The sequence below is a fragment of the Homarus americanus genome, unplaced genomic scaffold (genome assembly GCF_018991925.1).
Source record: "Homarus americanus isolate GMGI-L3 unplaced genomic scaffold, GMGI_Hamer_2.0 scaffold34581, whole genome shotgun sequence".
NCBI classification, from domain to species: Eukaryota; Metazoa; Arthropoda; class Malacostraca; order Decapoda; family Nephropidae; genus Homarus; species Homarus americanus.
The window spans coordinates 460,540-477,500 of NW_024719123.1; the positions used below are offsets into that span (position 1 = coordinate 460,540).

At 44.5% G+C, this 16,961-nt stretch overlaps 1 long non-coding RNA gene across 1 annotated transcript in view; it reads left to right on the plus strand.

Annotated features, from left to right (window-relative positions):
* The first annotated feature begins 1,984 nt into the window (after positions 1-1,984).
* Positions 1,985-16,961, plus strand: part of LOC121859936 — a 135,065-nt gene continuing 120,088 nt past the window's right edge. Inside the window, exon 1 of the long non-coding RNA XR_006087781.1 lies at positions 1,985-2,973. This is a non-coding gene — a long non-coding RNA (uncharacterized LOC121859936). The remainder of the gene's footprint in view (positions 2,974-16,961) is intronic.

Below are 16,961 nucleotides of genomic sequence, written 5' to 3' on the forward strand. Positions count from 1 at the left end.
CCCCTTCTCTCATCCATAGATAAGAGAAAATATTTTTAAATTGGGATCTTTGAGAATCCTTCCCCCTCCTTCCCCCTCCTGGAATGGGATATGGTGGAGTCAGCTGGATGGTGTGGGATGTGGTTTAGGGATAGGGTGGTGTAGGGTGTGGCATAGGGTAAGGCGGAATCGGATGGTTGGGCTGGGATGGATGAATGGGTGATGGGATGTGGTAGGAGGGAATGGGGTACAATGGGTGATGTGGTAGGAAAGGATGGGATGGGTGGAATGGGTCAGTTCCCGCTGTGTGGGTTTGATAGAGACCACTTTGTAACTTAGTTTTGTATTAACGTAATTCAGTTTTATTTTTATCTTAAGTGTTAAGTATATAATGTGTTAATTAAGATCACCTGAAGATTAGACATCCCCAGCTTATTTCACCTGATAATTAAACAGTTGAACGCTACCTGGGGGGTTATATTAGGTTAGGGTTCGGTTAGGTTAGATTAGGCCAGGTTAGCTTTGGGTCAGGTTAAATTAAGCCAGGTAAGTTTAAGTTAGCTTTAGGGTGTTTAATTACACAGGTGAAATAAGTTGGGGTGTCTAATATTCAGATGATCATATTATTATCATCATCATCATCATCATTATTATTATTATTATTATTATTATTATTATTATTATTATTATTATTATTATTATTATTATCACCATCATCATCATCATCATCATCGTCATTATTATTGTTATTATTACTGATATTATTTTTCAGTCTTGAGGGAGGAGGCGTTTTTTTTACCCTCTAATACTGAAGAGAGGAAATTGGTTGATCTCAGTGTTCTAGTGTTGTTGTTGTGTTTGTTGTGTGTTTTTGTTTACTTATTTACTTGAAGGCCAAGGGTTATAATCGACATAAATAGTATTATCTGGTATTATCCTGCTAGTATTTCACTCCCCTGTAGCTAGTAATAGAAATTATCTAGTGTTGTTACCTATATTTCACCGCCTATAGCTAGTAAATAGACATAAATACTATTAACTAGTAGTATTTTTGCTAGTATTTCACCCCCTACAGCTCGTAATAGCCATAAATATCATTAGCTAGTGTTGTAATAGAAATAAATACCATTAACTAGTATTATTCTGCTAGTTATTCATCCCCTGTATCTAGTAACATAAATATCTTGTCGTTTTGTGTATTTTGGTTTTGTTGTTGTGGTGACGTAACCCTTGTAGCTGGTGGGTAAGAGGGGAGTGTATTGAGTTTTTGTCCTACCGTCTGACGTTGATGAAGTGGTTTGTGTTATTGTGTCGCTTTTGGCGGGTGATTTTGTGTGTTTGTGGAGTAGCCGTGGTTTAACGTTAATTTAATTTACCTTATACTACGCTAGATTTAATGTAGTTGTTTGGTGATCTGATTTAATCTTGATTTTTACCGATTTTAGCCTTGGTAATATAAGTTAAAGTATCCTAACCTAAATAACATTAACCTAACCAAATTTAATCAAGTTTATTCTAACCACATTTAATCTAGCCTATGCTAACCTAACCTAAATTTAACCTAACTAGATCTAGCTTAATGTGAATTTAACCTAACGATATCTAATTTAGCATAACCCGAATTTAACCTAACCATATCTAACCTAACCTGACCTAAATTTAACATAACCTTATCTAGCTTAACCAAATTAGATCTAACCTAACCTAACCTGAATTTAATATAACTTAACCATAACCTTAGCTAACGGAATTTTTTTAAAGTTAATCTTAAGAATATGGATTTTATCGAAACCTCTGGAAGTGGTAACATAATAGGTGGGTGTGTCGGAGCCTCCAGTGATGTCATAGAGAGGCTGGAGGCGAGAAAAGGAAATTTAGTAAGTGGGTGTTGTGTGGTGGTCCATGGTCAGAGGCGGGCCAGTCACTTGTTAATATTTGATGTGGTCCATTACCCCCGTCACTGGCATAGGTACACCCAGGAGCACACACCCCCTCTTGCGTCGTCAGCAGCAACAACAATAACAAGAAGAGAAAGAAACAACAGCCGGAAGCAGCAAATGAAACAGCAAGAATTGAACAGCAGGAGGAACGGCGTTGCCGTCGTCATAAGCCACTGGAAATAGCAGGATCAGCAGCAGCATCTAGAAATAGCAGCGGCGGTAGCAGGAATAGCAGCAACAGCATCGACAGCAGCTGGGGCAGCAGCAGCAGCTTCCCGGGATAGTGGTGTCAAGCGGTGGCGGCGGTGGAGGTTCCAGGCAGCCTCCCCCTCAGTCTTTGGCTCCAGTCCAGGGCGAGCGCTCTCCAGGCCCCCGCTCCTGCCAGCCAGCTACCCAGCCCGTGGCGACCTCACATCTCCCGCTGGTGTCTTGCCTGACCACTTCCTATTATCACCTTGCAACACCTCGTTACTCATCCATCACGTGCTGGACATCCAGGCAGTGGATAGTGTGTTTTCCTGCCGGGCCACCAACACCCACACCGCCCCGGGCTTTGTGTGTCCAGCTGGACGTAGTAGTGTGACATTTCCCCCTGCAGCCACTCACACTCGTGTGGGTGACTGGAATAGACTGACCCACACTCGAGCCAATCACTCGTGTGTGGACTGTGACACTTACTCTGTGACCAGTCACTCGTGTGTGTGACTGGAATAGATTGGTTACCACCACGGGCAGCCACGTTCTCGTGTGGACTGTGGTGAGCGGGATAGACTGGCCAGCACTCAAGGGGCAGTCAGTGACTGGTGTGGTGGAAGCAGAGGTTGTATTCGAGTGCGGGTTAACAGTGTCAAGGGTCTAACATAGAGTGTTTGTCAGTGTGCTCAGAGGACCACAACGCCCTCTGGACAGCATCTTCCCTCTCCCTCAGTGAACAACGGCTACTACTGACCAGGTCGTCCAGCGGCTGGTGTGAAGGAACACTTCTTCCCTCCCTCAGTAGTGAAGGACCTACTCCTGTGCTACTATCCCTACATCCAGTCGTCGAGTGGCTAGTGTAAGTTACTGATACATACACCACTTCTCTGTCAGCCGAGAGAACACACTCTATCGTTCTCTCTTATCACCTATCTGTGAAAACTTGAGTAATTAGCGTAGCATCACCTCAGGGGAGTGAGGACCTTCCTCTAGTGCCCTCACCTCGCAACTGCCTTGCATCGTCCTCAGCTGGTGTCAGACGACAGAATTTAGCAGTGCCAATTTGGGGGTCGTGTGTGTGGCAGAAAAGTTTTACGGGGTTAGATAGTGGAGGCGTCGACCCACCATAAGTCACCTCAACTTAACCCATCGCCACTTTTATTAGTTTTAAGAGTTGAGGTCAGGCCAGGTCGTGGCCGTTGATATTACCCAGGGAGTGTTGTCTACCGCTGATCGAGGGTGACCCTGGGCAGGTTGACCTACACTAGGACATTGTTTCGTATCTTGGTGCCCTTAGCCAGGAGTCACCGCGACAGTTCTTAGTGGTAAGTACCTATAGTGTGTGTGTGTGTGTGTACGAGCAATTATGTGTACATCTGTGCGTGTTTGTGCGTACGAGTGTGTACGTATGCATTTATGCATGTATGTATGTATGCATGTATGTATGCATGCATCTGTTTATATGTGCGTCATCACGTTGCCCCCGGTGTCACTATCTTGGCACTTGACACATCTTCCACCCTAATATAAACGACGTGAATTGGGCGTTGTTTGCCCCCCGGAGGTTGGAGGGCAAGTTGGCCCATTTGAACTTTTATTGCCCTCATTATCGGAGTTTGGCCAGGAATGGATGACGCTCTCTCTTCTATTTGTTATTACATGTTGGTGGTGAACTTTACCGGGTGGGCGGCAGCGTCTTGTGGGTGGGTGGGGGGGATCACGACCCTCCAATGTCGAGTAAATTGTGGTTGTTGGTTAGTAATTTGGGAGGGATTGTGGTAGTAAGGTGGTTATTGGGGGGGATTGTGGTGGTCGTCGGTGGGGGCAAGTATTGTGAGTGTGTGTCTCTCTCTCTCTCTCCTCTTCCTATCTTCTCCTCTCCCACCTTCCCCTCTCTTCTCTCCCTCCTCATTCGCTCATCTCTTTTCACTCTTCTCTCCCCTCCACTATCCTCCCCATTCTTCCCATTACCTCTCCTCTTTCCTCTCACTTCTCCCTTTTCTCCCCCTCCTCTCTTTCTCTTCCCCGCTCTCCTCCCCCCTCCCTCCCCTACGTTCCCCTCACCATTCCTCACCCTCCCTCCCTCTCTCTTTCCCTCTCTCTCTCCCTCCCTCCCTCTCTCCCTCTCTCTCGTGTTGTCAGTAGATAGGTGTATAGTTTTATTAATGGATTGCAGTTCAGTAAATGGTGGTTGTCGCTGTATTTTATAATGAATATATCTTGTTAAATTGTTGTTGACAGTAAATTTTGGTGGGCTGGGAATTTTGGTTGGTGCTTGTTGGATAAATTGTGGTTGACATGAGGTTGTTGGTGGGATGGGAATTTTGGTTTGTGCTTGTTATAAATTGTGGTTGACATGAGGTTGTTGGTGGGATGGGAATTTTGGTTGGTGTTTGTTGTATAAGTTGTGGTTTAGAGGAAGTTGTTGGTTGACGGAAATGTGGTTGGTGCTTGTTGAATAAATTATGGTTAACAGGAAGTTTTGGTTTTCAGTTGAGGTATTTATTAAGTTAAGAGCTGAGCGCGAGGAGATATTGGCTGTCAGTCGCTGGCGGGGCATCAGGAAATGGTGGCTGTCTGGATGGCAGCTGTTTGCCGCTTGATGTGACCCGACTTGGCGTAGCTTTGCGTAGGGGGAACATGACCTGACTTAACCTAACCTATCCTTAGTAGATGTATGTCACCATATTTAACCTGACTTTGCATAGCTTTGCGTAGCGTAACCTGACCTAATTTCGTATGGCTTTGCGTAGGGTGACCTAACCTAACCTAATATAACGTAACTTGGCGTAACTGTGCGTAACGTAACCTGACTTAACCTAACCTGACCCAACTTGGCGTAGCTTTGCGTAACCTAACCTTATCTGACCTAAATTGATATAGCTTTGAGTAGGGTAACCTAATCTAACCTAACCCTGGTACACGTATGCGACCAAATTTTAACCTGACCAAATGTAACTTAACGTGTTTAACATGTTAGCCTAGCCTCGTCTTTTGCTCGTCTAACCTAACCCAGTTTATTGTTCCTCTGACTCAGTCTAATCCCGTTCTTTGGTTCTTTCCTTCGTTATTCGGTTCGTTCTTTTGTTCTTTCGGCCTTTCCTTAATTCCTCCTTCCGTTCCTTTGTTTCCTCCCTTCATTAGGTCTGTTTGTTCCTTCGTCAGCTCATCCGTTCCTTCGCCCGATCCCTAGTTCCTTCGTCCGTTCCTTTGTTCCTCCATTCATTCCTTATTCCGTTCCTTAGTTCCTTCGTCCGTCAAGATGGGGCGCCGACTCCGTCACTTTTATAACTGCTGACGATAATTAAACCGGATTCCTGTTCTTTCCCTTGAGACGAGTAACATTATTGAGTGTTACGTGTGTGTGTGTGTGTGTGTGTGTGTGTGTGTGTGTGTGTGTGTGTGTGTGTGTGTGTGTGACATAACCTGGCGCCTTGTAAAATACCTGCTGATTAAACAAACTAAAAGCATCTGCGGTGTTTGGGTTGGATCAGGTGGAGTTATCTTAGGTTAGGTTGGCTTAAGCTTGGCTTAGGTTAGCTTAGCTTAGCTTAGCTTAGCTTTGGTTAGGTTAGGTTAGATTAGATTAGGATAGGACAGGAAAGGTTGGGTTAGGTTAAGGGGGGTTAGGTAATGTTAAGGAAAGATAATCAGGTTAGTTTAGAAAAAGACAGATTAGGGTAGGTTAATTTAGCGTGGATAATCCTTATACGAAATAAGCTGGGGGGGGGAGGGTAGAAGGCTAATCTAAAGGCAATCCAACCCCCACCTCCCTATAAAAAAAAATAGTTTAATATTTACATAAACATCAACGGGACCAACTCTTACCTTCTCGTGGAAAGTTTGTTGCTAGTTTTTACCTGGAAAATTACCTGAGGAAGAGAGTGAGAGTGTGTCTGTGTGTGCGTGTGTGTGTGTGTGTGTGTGTGTGGTCCAGACATTCACTTTTTACCTCCACAAGTTTCCCCCCGCCACTGTGAGTTTTTTCCTGTTATTTCTTGTTTATTGTGTCGTAAATGTGTTGAATTGTGTTGTAACTTGATTAACTCCTCGAGTCCTGAAGGGTTAAATTATCGTCCTCAAAGGGTTAAATTATCGTTCTCAAAGGGTTAAATCTTCGTTCTCAAAGGGTTAAATCTTCGTTCTCAAAGGATTAAGAGGTGTTCCAGACCCCCAGGAGCCGTTTTTGAGGTCCATGATGACGTGGTTGTATGGGGTGGCGTGGGTTGTATGGGTCGCGCCTGGGGCATTCCGAGTTCACCCAGCTGTAAATGGATTCTTTACACACACACACACACACACTCTCTCTCTCTCTCTCTCTCTCTCTCTCTCTCTCTCTCTCTCTCTCTCTCTCTCTCTCTCTCTCTCTCTCTCTCTCTCTCTCCTCTCTCTCTCTCTCTCTCTCTCTCTCTCCCTCCTCCCTCCTCTCTCCCTCTCTCTCCCTCTCCCTCCCTCTCTCTCTCTCTCTCTCTCTCTCTCTCTCTCTCTCTCTCTCTCTCTCTCTCTCTCTCTCTCTCATATTTCAGTGTGGTTATAATTGTTAAAATCTGTCATTAATGTTTTTACAATTGTTAAATTTTAATATATTGTAAGATTGTAAAAAAAAAATAATTGACGTGGTTGGGATCATTAGAATTATTTGTTTACGTAAATGGAGTGGAAATTATATATACATACGATAAACTAAGACTTGTAAATAAAAGTTTCATTCGTGTGGTTTTATGATCATTTGGGAACGTTACACGAATGATTGAAATATTAAATGTTTTATTAAAATTAGAAATATTGAAGTGATTACCATTTAAATCTATTTCATTAACGTGATTAGACTTGTCAAAATCCTCCATTAACGTGGGTAGGATTATGTATTGACGCGTTTAGCATTGTAAAAATTTTTCATTAGCGCGGATACTGTTGTCAGCAGCATGTTAGGGGGACCTGTTCTTTATGGCAGCAAGAGTATTATTATGGCGGGCTGAAATCCTCCTCCCTTGTGTGTTGGTGTTCCTGTTGGTGTCTCTTGTGTTCCTGTTGGTGTCATTTGTGTTCCTGTTGGTGTCATTTGTGTTCCTGTTGGTGTCATTTGTGTTCTTGTTGGTGTCACTTGTGTTACTGTTAGTGTCACTTGTGTTCCTGTTGGTGTCACTTGTGTTCCTGTTGGTGTCACTTGTGTTACTGTTGGTGTCATTTATGTTACTGTTGGTGTCACTTGTGTTCCTGTTGGTGTCACTTGTGTTCCTGTTGGTGTCATTGTTTGTGCGGGTTTTTCTCTTCCAATTTGGCCGTGAAATTATTTGCGTGTAATCCAAGTTCGCTGGCGTGATTTTTAGGTTTGCTTGTGTTGTGTATTGGAAGTTTGTGTTGCTGTTTGATTCCAAGTTTGCTGCTGAAATAGTGTTTGTTTTGAGAAGTTGGTTTGTATCACAGATTCTAATGTCGATGAGATGTTTGTGTTGAGTTTGTGTGTGTGTGTGTTTACTGTTTGTTATATACGCTGTGTTGTTTGTAACTTCGCCGACAATATATTGATTATTTTGTTTGTGTTTCTAAGTTAGTGGACACATTGTTAGTTGAGTGTTTGTTTTCTTTACCGAGAACAAATATTGTTTGTTTGTTTGTCATTCTTTGGTGTTTCAGAAGTCTGTAAAGAAAATATTGTTATTGTTTTGTTGGTTATATTTTGTTATTCTAAGTTTACAAACAAAATTCTCTCTGTGTTTAATGTGTATTGCACTTTGTAGTTGTAAATTTCTGGACAAAATATTACTCGTATCTCCCAGTTTTGGTCGTATCTGTCTTGTGCCTCAAAAAAAACAATCACACTTAATTGAATCAGACTTTTACGTAAAGGTATTTTGTAGTACAAGTTGAAGTCGTAGATGGCAGTAGTGGTGTGGTAGGGTGGTCGTGGTAGTGGTCGTGGGTGTTAAGGGGGAGAACGACCTGGCTTCATCTCTTGACATATGGATGGCTTCTGTGTAGTCAGTTACTAAAGTCCGTTCACCTCTCCTCCATAAACCACGAACCCCGAAGCATTTATGGACAGATTAATGTATCAGTCTACTGCTTCGGGTTCATGAATCTGAATCTCGGGGTTCGTGGTGTAAGTATTAAGGTGGTGTCGTCAGGTGGCGCTTGTGGGTTGGATTCTCAAAGCTGCTCTTATCTATTGGACATGAGGGATAACATAACCTTACTTGACATCCTGCACATGACTTGACCCAATCTAACCTCAGGTATTGTAACCGAACCTGACCTGACCTAACCTAACCTAACTCAATACGACCTAACGTGATCTAACCTAACATAATCTGACTTAATGTAACATAATCTGACTTAACCAAACACAAACTGACCTAACCGAACATAATCTGACCTGACCTGACCTAACCTGACTCAATACGACCTAACGTAATCTAACCTAACATAATCTGGCTTAATGTAATATAATCTGACTTAACCAAACACAAACTGACCTAACCGAACATAATCTGACCTGACCTGACCTGACCTGACTCAATACGACCTAACGTAATCTAACCTAACATAATCTGGATTTAATGTAATATAATCTGACTTAACCAAACACAGACTGACCTAACCGAACATAATCTGACCTGACCTAACCTTGTGAACTCCCTGTCTATGGTAATAAGTTAGTTAATTAGTCCTCAGGTGTCCTTCCGACAGGTCCAGATTCTCAAATAATGTTACGTTATTTTTTCCCCTTCGGTTAAGACTTTTAAGAAAACGCTTCTAGTGACGGTACAGTCTTGGTGCAGTTTCAACGCCATTTTGTCCGCCATCTTATTGAGTGTGAATTAGATGTTGTAATATGAGATAGTTAGGTAGATAGTGTTCTTGGCGTGTCTCTCTCTCTCTCTCTCTCTCTCTCTCTCTCTCTCTCTCTCTCTCTCTCTCTCTCTCTCTCTCTCTCTCTCCTGACCATCGAGATTCTCTTAGTCTTGTATTCCAGGAAGTTCCGCATTTGTCGGTGGTGTCACATGGAGGCCGTTCATTGGTCGAAAGGAGGGATGAGCTCAGTGAGGGAGAGTCGTTGATTGGTTAGTTGTTGATGACGTCTTTTTGGGGGGATCATTGATTGTTGTTCGTGTTGGTGACGTAATCTTGTGGGTGTTGATGATTGGATTAGTTTTGTGGATAAATTAAATGTGGCTGGCATTGATTGGTTGAGGTGTAGGTTGTATTGATGACGTCACTGGGGAGTAGGTCATTTCCACCGGTGGGATGATGCAGATTTTTTTTTTTTTGGAAATTTCTGTCGTATTAATTATTATCCACCACGAAATTTGTTTTGAGGGAAGGAAGGAGGGTTAGGCCACCCCGCCCTCCCTCTCACAGTGAGCAGGTCTCTTGGGGCCCCTCACGTCCTCAACTCTTCTCCAATTTTCTTTACAGTCCTCACTTTCAGGTCTGGGATATTGATGACATCGCGTGGAAGCCATTGATTTGCGGTTGGTATTGATGACGTCATGTGATGATTTATTTGATTTGTGGTTGAGTGATGACGTCATGTGGGATCAAATTTGATTGGTGGTTGTATGATGACGTCATGTGAAGAGTAATTTGATTAGTGGTTGTGTGATGACGTCATGTGAAGGGTAATTTAATTGGTTGTTCTGTGATGACGTCATGTGAAGAGTAATTTGATTAGTGGTTGGTATTGATGACGTCAAGTGGGGAGTCATTGATCAGCTATTTCCCCGGGGAAATCTTGGACCCGAACACTGTCTCCGTCAGATATTCCTGTGGAACCCTTCTCTATTATACCCCTCTAACAGACTGACATACTCACTTTGATTTATTTTCCAGTTATTTCTTGTTATTACTTGGTTACTCCGGCGTGTTCAGATGCACGTTAGTCCTTGGGTTAGTATGTACGAGGGTTTGAAATAATTAGATTTTTTAATGTGTTGCGTTTCATAATACTATTGTATCGTTGAGAAAAATAAGGGTGAAAGAGGATTAGAAGAGGAAGGGAGTTAATAGTTCGGAAATTGAAGAAGAGGAGGAAGAGGTAAAGATCGTAGTGGAGAAACAGGAGGTAGAGAGGTAGTGAAGGAGGAGGAGGAGGTAGTGAGGTAGTGAAGGAGGAGGAGGAGGAGGTAGAGAGGTAGTGAAAGAGGGGGAGGAGGAGGTACAGATGGTAGGGAAAGAGGAGGAGGTAGAGAGGTAGTGAAGGAGGGGGAGGAGGTAGTAGTTGACTGGCTGACCGACCACCTTGTTACAGGCTAGGTAAGTTAATAGTGTGGTTAACCTATGCACTAGGGGTAGTTGTTGTAGATGATTTGGAGCGTTTGTCTGGTTGGTTGTGTCGGCACTAGCACTAGGCAGTCTTCCCTATCCCATATACTGGTGTTTTAAACCCTTTGGAGACGATGTGTTAACCCTTCGACGATGTTATTTTAACCCTTTGAGGATGAAGTCTTAACCCTTAGAGGATGATGTTTTAACCCTTTGAGGATGATGTTTTAACCCAATGAGGACGATGTGTTAACCCTTTGGAGATGAAGTTTTAACCCTTTGAGGATGATAGATGTTTTAACCCTTGAGGACGGTGATTTAACCCCTTGAGAACAATGGATTAAATCTTTAAGGGCGATGGCTTAACCCACCAAGACTCAAAGGGTTAAGACCGTATTTCGTATTCCGCCGACCTTACTAGCGGATTCTGGATGAGGGAAGTTGTCAATTGGTGGGTCGTGAAAATTGAAGGAAGGTGGGGGGTGGGTGATGAGGCTCTTTGGGGCATGTTAACTTTTTGTGGATGTTGTCATTCTCTGGTGGGAGTCTTTGTAGGAGTTCTGGCTCGAATGTGTGTGTGTGTGTGTGTGTGTGTGTGTGTGTGTGTGTGTGTGTTTTACCTTAGATTCCTCTGCCCACAGTGTGTGGTGGTTGTTGAGGTCTTTCTCCCATGTCTCTTTGTGTAGTTCACCTGTGGTTCTTATAGGTCTCTCACCTGTGACGAATCTCAGGGCATCGTTCTGGACCACGTGTAGTTATGTTATTTTGGGTGGTGCTGGGTGGTGCTGAGACTGAAGGGGGGCGGGTGGGTGGTGCTGAGAGTGTGAAGAGGGACGGCCGGTTGGTGCTGAGAGTGTGAAGGGGGGCGACTGGGTGGTGCTGAGAGTGTGAAGGGTGGGATGGCTGGGTGGTGCTGAGAGTGTGGAGGGTGGGATGGCTGGGTAAAGTTGTATCGGCACGATGAATGATTTAACCAGGCAGGGCGTCGAAGAGGTGGCGTTGGGGAGAGGGTGTGTAAGGTGGATGGATGGATGGATGGATGGATGTGGTCTCTCCCTCTCCTACAGTCACTCGGCAGGAAGCACTAGGGTGGAAGGTGTCGTGGTAGTTATGTATGCATCATTCTCACAGCTGGTGTAAGTGGGCGTGTCCCTCACCACCCGGGTTTTTCCCTGTTGGAATACTGACCTGCTGCTGCTGCTGCTTTTATTACTGCTGCAGTTGTTGATGCTGTTCTCATTGCTTTTCTTGCTGTTTGTTCGTGTGTGTGTGTGCTGTTCTTGTTACTATTGTTGTTGGTATAGATTAGGATTCAGGGGATCTTCCTCAGCAGGAGCCTGGAAAGGGGTGGGGGGTTGGCTAGCCTTCAACGGGGGTTCAAGTTGGGGGTTTGGGTAGGGTGGAAGGGGGGGGTGCTCCTCCATTAGGGGGTGCAGGCGGGAGGAGTGAAAAAGGGGGGGGGGGGTTCTCAGCCAGGAAGGTCCACAAACGTAATGACAAAAGTTTTATGAGACTGGGGAAATTATCATTCTTCTACTCTGTAAATTAACACCTGTGTAGAGAGCAATTTCACCTCCAGCCGCTTGTTAATGAGGCGGTTGTCATCGTTTGTCACTCTGAACTCGAGGAATTAGCGGAATCAAACGTAGGGATCACCTGGATATCGTAAAAAAATGAGATCAGCTGATTCGTGTAAACATTGAGATCAACTAATTCACACAAAAATTGGGATCTGCATATTCTTGTAAAACTGACATCAGCTGATATTCGTAAACAATTCAGGTAAGTCTTTAACATTGGGACTAACTTTTATGTTATCTACAGTGTTCAAAATAAAGATGAACGAACAGTATTTGTCTGAACACTATATTTCAAGGTTTTTATCAACAGTGCAAACAAACTAGGGAATGACATCAATTGTTAGCTAGTAAATATAACTTCGGTGAAACTGGGTCTTTTTTCACACTATTTGGATGATTCCGAGAAGGGTCATATGATTCAGAGTAGACCGTCACTGTTCCCGGAAATATTGCCATTAATTCACTCTACCTGGTGTTTGTACGCTGAAACTCTTGTCTGATTACCTGTGTTAATGATGATATTTTTCCGATCACCTAACTGTTTTAAAATTGAAGACAGCTAACTGCAATTGCCCTTAACTCGTGCGGTAACCTGAGAGAGAGAGAGAGAGATACTAACGAATATTTACACTGATACTGATAGATATAGGGAGATATACCACGCTATACCGACATACAGAAATATACCACGATATACTGACAGATCTACCAAGAGATAAAGAGAAGAGAAGAGACCTGGTGTGTGAGTGTGTCTTGGTGTGCTGTAGTGGTGTTCTCTCCCAGCTTGACATTTCCTCTGGTGTAAATTTTGCATCGCGTGTTTCAAAGTGGAAATGTCACGCCTCTGCCGCCGCCGCCGCCAAACCTACCACCGCCTCAGAGATGGCCGAGTGTGTGATGCTGGCGGGGGGGGGGGCCATTACTTACCTACTTATTACTCACCTATTTACCCACTCTTACTTATACGGTCACTTATATTCCATCTTTACTGTTTATTTTTTACTTAGACTTTATTCAGTTATTTATGTATGTTCCTATATTTTACACTTGGGTTTATTTTACTTATACTATTATCTCTCTCTCTCTCTCTCAAGTCTTAGGTCTCACTGACTCATTCATTGTCGCCTTTTACTCAGTTATCATACTCACATGTTGATTCAGTTATTCATGTCCTTTACCGAATTATTTATGTGTACTCGCCTTGGTCGGTGCACCACTGAGAGAGAGAGAGAGAGAGAGAGAGATGTACTCGGGTGTTAAAAATGTATACTGACCTTCTACGTGATCCGGTGAGCAGATGTAGTGACGAGTGTGTGTGTGTGTGTGTGTGTGTGTGTGTGTGTGTGTGTGTGTGTGTGTGTGTGTGTAATAATAATAATTAACGGTTTATTGAAAGAGCTTGGCAGCCAGAAGGCTGAAAATATACAGTTACATATTTGGGGAATGGGTTACGAGTTACAAATAATATACAAGTGACATAAGTGACACAAATAAGACATATAATAACTTAGATGGGGATCAGCTCAAACTACAGTTCATTTCAACATAGTGACAGTGTAGGGAGCAGTGTTTGCTGGGAGTGAATACACTGATTTATTACATGTTATTGATAATTTTTACAATGGTTGGGACTGGGCTGTTCTTATAGCGATCAGTTCGTGCACGTATGGGCTGGATGCGGTTGTGGTGTCGAACAGCAATTCTCGGGCAGGGGATCTCAGGTGGTAGTAGGGGCCGGTGTCGGGGGTGGTGTAGAAGCTTCTTACCAAATTTGCAGATGAGGCCGTGGTGATGGTCAGTGAGAGTCGAAAGGGTCAGTGTGTTGAGCGCTTCTTGATATGTGGAGTAGGAAGGGGAGAGAATAATCTTGCATGCCCTCTTTTGCACTTTTTCTAGGTGTTTACGTTGTGTGGCATTTAGGGAGGAAGACCAGGTGAGGGAGGCATAGGTGAGCTTGGGAAGTATGAATGTTGTGTATACACTGAGGAGCTCGTGTGCAGGAACTCCCAGGGACTTGAGTCGGCGGAGGAGGTGGAGACGGAAACTGGAGGATTTGACAACTTCACTGACGTGTGGTTTCCAATTTAGTTTGTTGTCTATGGTGACGCCGAGGAGCTTCGTGGAATCTACAACCTGTGTGTGTGTGTGTGTTTATTGTTATTTTCTGTACCCTTCTCTTCTCTTTGTCTTCTCTCTTCTGTTGCTTCTTTTATCTTTTTTATTTTGTTTCTGATTTCTCTCTCCTCCTCTCTCTACCTTCCCTCTTCTTCCACCTTTTTCTCTCGTCTCGTTTTCTTTTCTCGTTATTTTTGCTCCTGTCTCTTCTCTTGTCCTTTCTTTCTTCTTTTCTCCAGTCTTCTTTTCTGTGCCTTCTCGTCTCCCATCATCTCTTCTGTCCTCCTCCTCCTCCTCCCCATCCTCCTCCTCCTCCCCCCAACATCTTCTGTCCTCCTCCTCCTCCTCCCCCAGCATCTTCTGTCCTCCTCCTCCTCCTCCCCAGCATCTTCTGTCCTCCCTCCTCCTCCTCCTCTTCTTCTTCTTCTTCCCCCCTCCTCCTCTTCCTCCTCCTCCTCCTCCTCCTCCTCCTCCTCCTCCTCCTCCTCCTCCTCCTCCTCCTCTTCTTCTGTCCTCTCTCCTCTCTCCTCCTCGTCTCCCATCATCTTCTGTCCTCTCCTTCTCCTCCTCTTCCTCCTCCCTTCCTCATCCCTTCTTCCTTCCTCCTCCTTCCTCCCTCCCTTCCTCCCTTCCTCCTCCCCTTCCTCCCCTTCCTCCTCCTCCTCTTCCTCCTCCTCCTCCTCCCTCTTCCCTCCCCTCCTCCTCCTCTTCCTCCTCTTCCTCCTCCTCCTCCTCCTGTAATCTCGAGGACGAGCTGCTGAACACGCCATATTTTGAGGTTCAATCGAGGCTGGGAGACTCACCCTGTGGCCCGGACACTGGTTCACGTGAGCCGCCAGGACAGGTTCGATAATCTCTCTCTCTCTCTCTCTCTCTCTCTCTCTCTCTCTCTCTCTCTCTGCCGCAGGAGGGAAACAGGCAGTAAAGTTTCTGGTGTTTTCCCAGGCCTCCCCTCCCCCTCCCCACCATTCCCCCACCACCCTCCCTTCCCTCTCTCTACACCCACCCACCCCTACCCCTCACCCACCCACCCGCCGCCCACCAGGAATTGGATGCCACCGGTCACTTATTGGTTTGAATTCGCAGAAGTTCGTCCATTAAATTCATCCCCTTAATTGGAGATGTTAAGGGCCCATCTAATTGGGTTCATTTAAGTTATGCGGCGGAAAAGATGGTCGGCCAGAATGGTTTCTTAGGTCAGGAGTTGGTAGACCAAGATGGCGTCAAAGTTGCTCTGAGACTGTGGTAATAAGATGCGGGTTATTGAATTATTCTTGATTGGGGAGAAATATGATTGTGGACCAGAGAGAGAGAGAGAGATATATATATTTGTTTAATCTTCAGATGAAATAAGCTAGTTGGGACGAACCTGCAGATGAAATAAGCTAGTTGGGACGAACCTTCAGTTGAAATACGGTAGTTGGGACGAATCTTCAGATGAAATAAGCTAGTTGGGACGAGCCTTCAGGTGAAATATGCTAGTTGGGGCGAATCTTCAGGTGAAATAAGCTAGTTGGGACGAACCTTCAGTTGAAATAAGCTAGTTGGGACGAATCTTCAGATGAAATAAGCTAGTTGGGACGAACCTTCAGATGAAATAAGCTAGTTGAGACGAACCTTCAGATGAAATAAGCTAGTTGGGACGAGTCTTCAGATGAAATAAGCTAGTTGGGACGAACCTTCAGATAGAAATAAACATTTGGGACGAACCTTCAGATGAAATAAGCTAGTTGGGACGAATCTTCAGATGAAATAAGCTAGTTGGGACGAACCTTCAGATGAAATAAGCTAGTTGGGACGAACCTTCAGATGAAATAAGCTAGTTGGGACGAATCTTCAGATGAAATAAGCTAGTTGGGACGAACCTTCAGATGAAATAAGCTAGTTGGGACGAACCTTCAGATGAAATAAGCTAGTTGGGACGAATCTTCAGATGAAATAAGCTAGTTGGGACGAACCTTCAGATGAAATAAGCTAGTTGGGACGAAAATTTCGGTCATGCAATTTTATTTTTATTAAAGTCTTGCCAGAGAAGAGAGGGACGCTGGACTGAGTAAACGTTGCCAGAATATTATTGAGACAAGATTGGGCGTGATGCTTCCATGGAGGAATATTGTGGACGAGGAAGACTGGGGAGTATTCTTACCTGCAGTGAGGAGTGTGTTGGCGGGCTTACTTGGGTGTTGTGTTGTGGTAGTGCATCCTTAGTGGTGTGGTAGTGCATCCTGGGTGTTGTGTTGTGGTAGTGCATCCTGGGTGTTGTATTGTGTTGTGGTAGTGCATCCTGGGTGTTGTGTTGTGGTAGTGCATCCTGGGTGTTGTGGTAGTGCATCCTGGGTGTTGTGTTCGCTGTTTGGTGCATCCTTGGTGGTGTGGTAGTGCATCCTGGGTGTGTATTGTGTTGTGGTAGTGGATCCTGGGTGTTGTATTGTGTTGTGGTAGTGCATCCTGGGTGTTGTGTTGTGGTAGTGCATCCTGGGTGTTGTATTGTGTTGTGGTAGTGCATCCTGGGTGTTGTATTGTGTTGTGGTAGTGCATCCTGGGGGTCGTTTTGTGTTAGTGTCTCCCGAGTGTGGTGTATTGTGTTGTGTTAGTGTTTCCTGGATATAGTGCCTGGTGTTATGAGTGAGAGGCACTGTAGCAACATGGGGTTAAAGAAGGTATACAGCGTGGGAGGGCCGTGGGAGGGGGGGGGGGTACAGGAAGTGAGGCAATAGTTAGGAGACAGAGTGGAGGGGAAGACAGGAGTATGAAACACAGTACAGGTAAACCACAAACCAATACACCTGCAGGGAGAGAGTAATTACCTGAACAGATTGAGGTATTGGCGTCACTCGAGGGAGAATGGACGGTTGGTTACTCCTCGGTCTATGTCTTCAGGAAGGAA